At 43.9% G+C, this 10,769-nt stretch overlaps 1 long non-coding RNA gene across 1 annotated transcript; it reads left to right on the top strand.

Annotated features, from left to right (window-relative positions):
• The first annotated feature begins 6,815 nt into the window (after positions 1 to 6,815).
• On the top strand, positions 6,816 to 8,028 carry LOC309541088. Its single transcript, XR_014223627.1, has 2 exons — positions 6,816 to 7,064; positions 7,739 to 8,028. It is a non-coding gene; the product is annotated as an uncharacterized lncRNA (long non-coding RNA).
• The last annotated feature ends 2,741 nt before the right edge of the window (positions 8,029 to 10,769 follow it).

Below are 10,769 nucleotides of genomic sequence, written 5' to 3'. Positions count from 1 at the left end.
AAACGAGATCAGGTTAGTCTGACATGACTTATTTTTCAGAAATCCATGCTGACTATTGGTGATCACAGCATTCCTTTCTAGGTGCTCACAGACTGTTTGCTTAATGATCTGCTCCAGAATCTTCCCTGCTATTGATGTCAGACTGACTGGGCGGTAATTATTTGGGTCCTCTCTTTTCCCCTTTGAAAATAGGGACAACATTTGCCCTCCTCCAGTCTGCCGGGACTTCACCTGTTCTCCAGGAATTCTCAAAGATGACTGCCAGTGGTTCTGAGATCACATCTGCCAGTTCTTTTAATACTCTTGGATGCAGTTCATCTGGCCCTGGAGACTTGAATACATCTAATCTAGCCAAATATTCTTGTACTATCTCCTTAGTTATTCTGGGCTGTGTTTCCTTTGCTGAATCATTTGCTTCAAATTCTTCAGGTCGGGCATTGTCTTCTTTATCGGAGAAGACTGAGGCAAAGAAGGCATTGAGGAGTTCAGCCCTTTCTGTGTCCCCTGTTTGCATTTCACCATCTTCTCCTCTGAGTGACCCCACTGTTTCTTTGTTCTTCCTTTTGCTACGAACATACCCATAAAAGCCTTTTTTGTTGCTTTTAACCTCTCTAGCAAGCCTGAGTTCATTCTGTGCTTTAGCTTTTCTGACTTTGTGTCTACACGTGCTGGCTATTTGTTTGAATTCCTCTTTGGTGGTTTCCCCCCTTTTCCATTTTTTGTACACATCCTTTTTTTAATCTTAATTCAGTTAAAAGTTCTTTAGATAGCCACCCTGGTTTCTTTAGGCACCTTCCATGTTTTCGTCTCATTGGTATTGCCTGACGTTGTGCTTTTACTATCTCCGTCTTAACAAACTCCCAGCCATCATGAACTCCCTTTCCTTTTAGTATTGCTGTCCATGGGATCTCACCCAGCACTTCCCTAAGTTTTATGAAGTCGGCTTTCTTAAAGTCAAGAAATTGAGTCCTAGTATGCTTGGCTGCTACTGTCCGCTGTATAGTAAACTTCAGAAGAGCATGATCACTCGCGCCTAATGATCCTTCCACATCTACCCCACTAACCAGGTCATCAACATTGGTTAGGACCAGGTCTAAAATGGCTGTTCCTCTTGTTGCTTCTCCCACTTTCTGGACAATGAAGTTGTCTGCAAGGCCAGTGAGGAATCTGTTTGACCTTATGCTCCTGGCTGAGTTTGACGTCCAACAAATATCCGGGTAATTGAAGTCCCCCATTACTACTATCTCCCTTCCTTTTGCATGCTTGGCCATCTGTTCCAGGAAGGCATCATCTATGTCCTCCCTTTGGCTTGGGGATCTATAGTAAACTCCCACAATGAGGTCTCTGTTATTCTTCTCTCCCTTAATTTTGACCCAAATGCTCTCACTTTGGCTTTGAGGTTCTAAATCTTGGATCTCTTCACAGGTATACACATCCCTGACATATAACGCCACTCCTCCTCCTTTCTTGTCTGGTCTGTTTCTCTGAAATAGATTGTATCCCCCCATTATTACATTCCAATCGTGGGACTTATCCCACCAGGTTTCAGTGATGCCTATTATGTCATATTTAGTTTGCTGTACCAAGAGCTCAAGCTCATCTTGTTTATTTCCCATGCTTCGTGCATTAGTGTACAGACATTGAAGTCCATTAATCATTCCCCCGTGTCTCTTATTTAAGGATTTTTTCCTCCCACCACTAGGTCCGCGTGCTGTTTGCTCCATTTGGTCTATGACATTTGGATGATCATAGAATCATAGAATCATAGAATCATAGAGTTGGAAAAGACCACAAGGGCCATCGAGTCCAACCCCCTGCCAAGCAGGAAACACCATCAGAGCACTCCTGACATATGGTTGTCAAGCCTCTGCTTAAAGACCTCCAAAGTAGGAGACTCCACCACACTCCTTGGCAGCAAATTCCACTGTCGAACAGCTCTTACTGTCAGGAAGTTCTTCCTAATGTTTAGGTGGAATCTTCTTTCTTGGAGTTTGGATCCATTGCTCCGTGTCCACTTCTCTGGAGCAGTAGAAAACAACCTTTCTCCCTCCTCTATGTGACATCCTTTTATATATTTGAACATGGCTATCATATCACCCCTTAACCTCCTCTTCTCCAGGCTAAACATGCCCAGCTCCCTTAGCCGTTCCTCATAAGGCATCGTTTCCAGGCCTTTGACCATTTTGGTTGCCCTCTTCTGGACACGTTCCAGTTTGTCAGTGTCCTTCTTGAATTGTGGTGCCCAGAACTGGACACAGTACTCCAGGTGAGGTCTGACCAGAGCAGAATACAGTGGCACTATTACTTCCCTTGATCTAGATGCTATACTCCTATTGATGCAGCCCAGAACTGCATTGGCTTTTTTAGCTGCCGCGTCACACTGTTGGCTCATGTCAAGTTTGTGGTCAACCAAGACTCCTAGATCCTTTTCACATGTACTGCTCTCAAGCCAGGTGTCACCCATCTTATATTTGTGCCTCTCATTTTTTTTGCCCAAGTGCAATACTTTACATTTCTCCCTGTTAAAATTCATCTTGTTTGTTTTTGCCCAGTTCTCTAATCTGTCAAGGTCGTTTTGAAGTGTGATCCTGTCCTCTGGGGTGTTAGCCACCCCTCCCAGTTTGGTGTCATCTGCAAATTTGATCAGGATGCCCTTGAGTCCATCATCCAAGTCGTTGATAAAGATGTTGAATAAGACCGGGCCCAAGACAGAACCCTGTGGCACCCCACTAGTCACTCTTCTCCAGGATGAAGAGGAACCATTGATGAGCACCCTTTGGGTTCGGTCAGTCAGCCAGTTACAAATCCACTGAGTGGTAGCATAGTCAAGACCGCATTTTACCAGCTTCTTTACAAGAATATCATGGGGCACCTTGTCAAATGCTTTGCTGAAATCAAGGTAGGCTACATCCACTGCGTTCCCTTCATCTACCAGGCTTGTAATTCTGTCAAAAAACGAGATCAGGTTAGTCTGACATGACTTATTTTTCAGAAATCCATGCTGACTATTGGTGATCACAGCATTCCTTTCTAGGTGCTCACAGACTGTTTGCTTAATGATCTGCTCCAGAATCTTCCCTGCTATTGATGTCAGACTGACTGGGCGGTAATTATTTGGGTCCTCTCTTTTCCCCTTTTTGAAAATAGGAACAACATTTGCCCTCCTCCAGTCTGCCGGGACTTCGCCTGTTCTCCAGGAATTCTCAAAGATGACTGCCAGTGGTTCTGAGATCACATCTGCCAGTTCTTTTAATACTCTTGGATGCAGTTCATCTGGCCCTGGAGACTTGAATACATCTAATCTAGCCAAATATTCTTGTACTATCTCCTTAGTTATTCTGGGCTGTGTTTCCTTTGCTGAATCATTTGCTTCAAATTCTTCAGGTCGGGCATTGTCTTCTTTATCGGAGAAGACTGAGGCAAAGAAGGCATTGAGGAGTTCAGCCCTTTCTGTGTCCCCTGTTTGCATTTCACCATCTTCTCCTCTGAGTGACCCCACTGTTTCTTTGTTCTTCCTTTTGCTACGAACATACCCATAAAAGCCTTTTTTGTTTTTTGTTGCTTTTAACCTCTCTAGCAAGCCTGAGTTCATTCTGTGCTTTAGCTTTTCTGACTTTGTGTCTACACGTGCTGGCTATTTGTTTGAATTCCTCTTTGGTGGTTTCCCCCCTTTTCCATTTTTTGTACACATCCTTTTTTAATCTTAATTCAGTTAAAAGTTCTTTAGATAGCCACCCTGGTTTCTTTAGGCACCTTCCATGTTTTCGTCTCATTGGTATTGCCTGACGTTGTGCTTTTACTATCTCCGTCTTAACAAACTCCCAGCCATCATGAACTCCCTTTCCTTTTAGTATTGCTGTCCATGGGATCTCACCCAGCACTTCCCTAAGTTTTATGAAGTCGGCTTTCTTAAAGTCAAGAAATTGAGTCCTAGTATGCTTGGCTGCTACTGTCCGCTGTATAGTAAACTTCAGAAGAGCATGATCACTCGCGCCTAATGATCCTTCCACATCTACCCCACTAACCAGGTCATCAACATTGGTTAGGACCAGGTCTAAAATGGCTGTTCCTCTTGTTGCTTCTCCCACTTTCTGGACAATGAAGTTGTCTGCAAGGCCAGTGAGGAATCTGTTTGACCTTATGCTCCTGGCTGAGTTTGACGTCCAACAAATATCCGGGTAATTGAAGTCCCCCATTACTACTATCTCCCTTCCTTTTGCATGCTTGGCCATCTGTTCCAGGAAGGCATCATCTATGTCCTCCCTTTGGCTTGGGGATCTATAGTAAACTCCCACAATGAGGTCTCTGTTATTCTTCTCTCCCTTAATTTTGACCCAAATGCTCTCACTTTGGCTTTGAGGTTCTAAATCTTGGATCTCTTCACAGGTATACACACCCCTGACATATAACGCCACTCCTCCTCCTTTCTTGTCTGGTCTGTTTCTCTGAAATAGATTGTATCCCTCCATTATTACATTCCAATCGTGGGACTTATCCCACCAGGTTTCAGTGATGCCTATTATGTCATATTTAGTTTGCTGTACCAAGATCTCAAGCTCATCTTGTTTATTTCTCATCTTCATTAATTAATAGACTCCTACCTTCAGGAGCACTGTCTCCCTCCCCCACATTAGTCAGTTTAAAGCCCTCCTGATGAGGTTTCTGAGATTTTTGGCAAAAACATTTCTCCCAACCGTTGTGAGGTGCAGCCCATCACTTGCCAGAAGTCCATCTTCAAGAAACTGCAGTCCGTGATCTAAGAATCCAAACCGTTCCTGTTTACACCATTTACAAAGCCAGCTGTTCACTTCCACTATTTTCCCCTCTCTCCCTGGGCCACATCGTTCAACTGGGAGGACAGACGAGATGACAATTTGTGCATTTAGTTGCTTCAATTTCCTGCCGAGAGCCTCGTAGTCTCTTTTGATCTTCTGGAGGCTATTGCTTGCAGTGTCATTGGTTCCCACATGAACCAAGAGGAAGGGGTATTTGTCAGTGGGTTTTATGATTCCTTGCAGTCGTTCAGTTACATCTTGGATCTTAGCCCCGGGGAGACAGCACACTTCCCGAGACATCTTGTCAGGCCCACAGATCACTGCTTCTGTTCCCCTCAGTAGGGAATCCCCTATCACCACTACACGCCTCCTCTTGTGTTTGGTTGGGGTTCTTCCGTGAGCTGTCTGTTCCAAGGTCGCCTGCACATTCCCTGAGGACTGACTTTGCTGCTCGTCTTCATATACCTGATCGACTGTAATGAGGGAGAGATCCTCAAATGGAGTCTGCTCTTCGTCTTCCATGCTAGGGGAGAGGACCTCAAAGTGATTGTGTATTTCTAAACAATCAGAGCGAACCCTGGGCCTCCTACTTCTTTGAGTCACATTTCTCCATATATCTGGCTCCTGTGTTGGTGAACTAGCCTCCTTCTCAGGGGAGTCCCCTGTCTCCTCCTTGGTGGAGACGGTGTTCTCTGTTGCTTCCAAGAAGAGCTCCAGCTCTCTAATTCTTTGGAGCATAGCTACACGTTCCTCCAGTTGCTGGACTTTGTCTTTTAAGAGGGCAATCAACATGCAGTTGCTGCAGGTAAAGCTGCCAGCAACCTTTGGCAAGATGGCAAACATTGCGCAGGAATCGCAGGCGACTGCAGCTGTTCCCTCCCCTTCCATCTTGAGATCGTGTCGTTGGGGGTGGCTACAGAGGTCCTCCATCATAAAAAACTTGAAGACAGGACAAATAACTTCCCCCACAGAAAAAAAACCTAGGTCTCCCCCAACAAACGTTTGAGACTAGCTCCCCTAAATCTAAAAGATGGATATAACCGCGTGCCACTAGGCGCGCGCCGCTGCCCTGCAAACTGTGATAAGCTCCTCCCACAGCTAATCCCCTGCCTCAACAGAAACCCTGCCCCCTCTGACCTTTACACAGGGAAAACAGCTAATCAGCCACAAAGAAACACACACACACAAGAAAACCCTTTTTGCTCCTTCTTCAACTGCTGCCCTACAAACTCTGATAAGTTCCTCCCACAGCTAATCCCCTGCCTCAACAGAAACCCTGCCCCCTCTGACCTTTACACAGGGAAAACAGCTAATCAGCCACAAAGAAACACACACACACAAGAAAACCCTTTTTGCTCCTTCTTCAACCGCTGCCCTTTTTCAATTGCCTCTGGTCTATTTTGCGGGGAATCCTGCAATTTGTTTACATTTTTACTCTGCAAACTATACATTGGAATCTACTATGGAACAATGTTGAGTAGAAGTAAGTCCTGAGCCATCCCAGAGCCGCTCACCTCAGCATGGATATTTAAGTTCCTAAAAACCAGCAGTCTGAGTGTCCTCCATCAGCTCAGGCAGGGAGGCTGCTGGGCAGAGAGGCAGGTGGTAAATTAGCTGAACCCCATTTCTGTCTCAGCTGCCCAATGCCAGGAACACACAATCTAGCTCCCCTCATTAATTGGACAGAGAGCCTGGAGAGAGAGAATTTCTGTAGACCACAGCAACTCCTCCTCCCTGTCCCTCCTCCCTGCCCTGATGCTGTACTGAGTTCCCAGGTGGGCACAGCTGGGTGAGACTTAGTCCTCACACCTTGAGCGCTGCCAAAGAAGCAGGTGGGAAATCAGCAAAATCCCGTATCTGTCTCAACTGCCCAATGCCAGGAATACACAATCTAGCTCCTCTTTTTATAGGGTAAGTTTTAAAGAACTCGAGCCTGCTTCATCAGGTGCATCTGACAAAGTGGACTTTAGTTCCCTAAAGCTTAAGCCATAATAAAAAGGGATCGTCTTTAAGTTATCACAAGATTAGTATTATTTTAAGTTATCACAAGATTAGTATTATTTTACAGGTCTGTAATGTTTTAGTGTCTCCCTGGGGATGAGCCACTCTCTGGAAACCTTTGAAACTGGAATCTAGACACTCATTTCTTCTTTCTGGTTGTGCTTTTTTGCAGGACTTTATAAACAATGAAGGAGCTAAGTTTAAGAAACACTTCTGGATAGGACTAAGGAAGAATAACAAAAAACTGAATGGATTGGAATGGCTTGATGGTTCAGCAGTTCTTGAAGTGTGAGTTTGTAAATAAACATTCTTAATGCCTTCATTGCAGACAGACTCCCAGAAATCCATTTTCGTTTGTCAACTTTTAATTTGTCAATAGGGTCTAGAAACTTAGCTCTTGTCACTTTTGTTTGCACTCAGGTTTTGAAACTTTCCCGTGTTAGTTCAGGCACAGGGATCTGCTCTTCATTATGCATGGACCTAGCTTAATCCATTAACTTCAATAGGTCTGATTAGAATTAGCAGTGAATACCACCCATGACTTGTTTCTATTCAAGTAGATGGCAAGTGGAAGCCAATGGGTTTTCTTTAGGGGTGAGGGAAGTTAACTGATAGTGGTTTGTTTGGAGAGAAACAAAACATGTGTTTGGGTTCACACATTATAAAAAGCCAGACACGGGTTTCTTTCTGGCTTGTTTCCTCTGCTAACAAGAGGAACATTCTAAAACATTGGGTTTTTAGTTTAAAAAATTGTAAAGGAGGTGCAAGGCATTTGCAAGGTATTTAATAGCTGCAAGGCATTTAGTAGCCATTTGAAACTGTTATCATTGATTGCTTCTTAGGAGCCCTTGGTGAGAAACCTATCTCCGCAATGTTCCTGCATACGTATATTTATTGCTCCAACGAAGAAAATAAAGCAAACATTTAGTTTGAATTGATTTGTGCTGCCATCTTTTTTTCAGATTCTGGGATACTGAGATGAAGCAGCCCAGCGCATCGCCAGATGACAACTGTGTTTATATCACACAGAAATGCAGACATAGATATTGTTGGCACGATGCTGCCTGTTGGCACAAAATGTCATTAATCTGCAAGAAGGCTCCAGATCAGAAATGGGAGAGGTAGAAGCCTTTAAAGGAATAAAAATGTGCTCTGTGATTTCTGTTTAAAATGAGCCTAAACCCATCTGGGTGCTTCAAAAGCACCCAGTTCCTTTAAATCAATCAAGTAAAGTATTACATATGCAAAACCACTTGTGTTCTTACTTTGTATCTATTATTTTGACATTCACTATCTATACAGTGGTACCTCGGGTTACACACGCCTCAGGTTACATACGCTTCAGGTTACAGACTCCGCTAACCCAGAAATAGTAAGAACTTTGCTTCAGGATGAGAACAGAAATCATGCTCCGGCGGCGCGGCAGCAGCAGCAGGCCCCATTAGCTAAAGTGGTGCTTCAGGTTAAGAATAGTTTCAGGTTAAGAACGGACCTCCGGAACGAATTAAGTTACCTGAGGTACCACTGTACACGACAAGTTACACAAAAAGGGCAATAGTGATGTCACAGAACAGGGCTTCCCAATGAGAGATTGATGGCTGTTCTTTGCTGACCACTTCAGAACAGCAATACCTTTTAATTATTAGAAAGCAGGCAGCTGGTGGGTCTGGGACCACTGGTGAGAAGAAATCTCTCTCGGTTTCTGATTAAGTGAAGCAGGAATATGGAGGAACTCCCTTAGGCATGTTTAGGGCACCTCTCAAGTTACCAGGAGACCACATTTTGGTCACATCAACACCAGACACTCAAAGCACATTCCTTTCCCACAAAGGATCCCAGGAACTGTAGTTTAGGTAGAAGGTAAAGGTAAAGGATCCCTGGACAGTTAAGACCAGTCAAAGGTGACTGTGGGGTTGCGGCGCTCATCTTGCTTTTCAGGCCGAGGGAACCAGCGTTTGTCCACAGACAGCTTTCCAGGTCATGTGGCCAGCAAGACTAAACCGATATTGGTGTGGATATGACCTTGTGCTCCTCACCAGTGTAAGGTGAAGGGGTACTATTTTGACGGGGCCCCTGGCACAGTTTTCAACCCAGCCTTGGCCATCTCCTATTTTGAGAATTTAAGGACCAAATGCCCATGTGTGCATGTCAGAAGAAGCATGCAAAGCCCAGGGGAGGCGCAGGTATGGTGAACACGGCCAGGTGCAGCTTAGAGGGACCTGGAGCAAAGTAACCTCTGATGAGCCTCTTACTCGGTCAGGGTTATTTGATTGTGGGAAGCATTAGCACCAGTCTAGATGCCTGCTTAGTGTCACACAATGCTCACAATATAGCATCACTCTCAGGAACTGTAGGGAATTAATATGGCACATAGATGCAGACATCTGGTGCTGCTTTGATCACTGAGCTGCAGGTGACTCTGGTAGACCCTGAGGAAGGATCTTAGGCAGTGATTTCTGAGCTCCACAGGGAGCCATCTGTTATATAAGCATTAATATACAACACCCCCCCGAAAAGTCTGCAATATATATATAGATTGAGATTTTATTTTTAAAATGCTGAGTAAGACCATTACAGGCTTTGTGACAAAAGTAATTTCCAGCCTAAAGTATGTCTAGGATTGATTCTGGGATGATTTATTTGTTAATAAATTAAAACTGTTTTATCGCTGAATCAAAGCAAATGACTACTATCTCGCATTCCCCTGTTCCTTTCTCTTTTAACATTCATTTCCAGAGAGAGGGAGGAAGAAAGAAAGAAAGAAAGAAAGAAAGAAAGAAAGAAAGAAAGAAAGCATTATTCTATTAAAATCATAGCCACACTTTCTTTCAGAACTCTTTCCATAACACACTATAGACCTCTGAATGAACAAGGTGGACTTGTGTTCCAAGGCCCCATGACACTTCAGTTGCCAACGAGGCGCAAGTGGGTCTTCTTTCCACTATTTGACCCACACTTCAGTACTTCCACTTTGCCAATCAGTTCCTCCCTTTTTGAACAGGTCTGAGAGAGATGATTCCCTTGTTGCATATTCCACCTTCTGAGAAATGAGATTGTCAGCGAGGCAACGGAGGAATTTGTTGGACCTTCCATTCTTGGAAGAGTTTGAATTCCAACAGATATCAGGGTAGTTGAAGTCTCCCATGACTATTATCTCTCTCCTTTTTGAATGTTTGGTAATCTGCTCTACGAAGGCATTATCAAAGTCCTCTGGCTTCGAGGGCTATAGCAGACACCCTCAGTAAATAAATAAATAAATTTTATTTGTATCCCGCTCTCCACAGCCAAAGCCAGGCTCAGAGCGGCTAACATTACATAAAAAAGACAATATGCATAATACAATATGCAAATAAAATAACATTCAACATATATTAAAACAATACAGAATAATATTAAATATCAGCAGTTCAAAATTAAACAGAAATCCACTCAACAGTTACAATAAGTAATTTCTAAACTCCAATCAATAAAACAACAGCAAACCACAGTGCACAACATGATACAATACAAAATGAGAAGCAGAGACAGGAAGGTGGAGCAAGGCAGGTGGAAGGAGGCCTTGCCTGATGGGGTCTCTCCCCTCACAGTTCTTCCTCCAGGCACAGCTTCCTCATGAGGAGACCCAGGGCCAGAGGGTGGGGCAAGGCAGGCGGAAGGAGGCCTTGTCTGATGAAGTCTCTCCCGTCATAGTAAGACCACTGTTCTTACAATTTTTACCCATATACGTTCATCCTGCTTTCTATGCTCCAGGTCATGGATCTCGCCACAAGTGTACATATCCTTTACATATAATGCTGCTCCTCCCCCCTTCATGTTTGGTCTGTTCCTTCTGAACATGTTATAACCCTCAATTTCTACATTCCAGTCATCCCACCAGGTTTCAGTAATGCCTATTAGACCGTATTTATTAGTAACATTGTATTAATGTAACATTTTAATGTGTAACTGTGTAATATTTTGTCTAGATTGTCTGTTGTTGCTTCTATTTCTGCA

Source organism: Podarcis vaucheri, assembly GCF_965113315.1.
Source record: "Podarcis vaucheri genome assembly, chromosome: 9".
NCBI classification, from domain to species: Eukaryota; Metazoa; Chordata; class Lepidosauria; order Squamata; family Lacertidae; genus Podarcis; species Podarcis vaucheri.
This window is presented reverse-complemented; position numbering and strand designations above follow the sequence as displayed.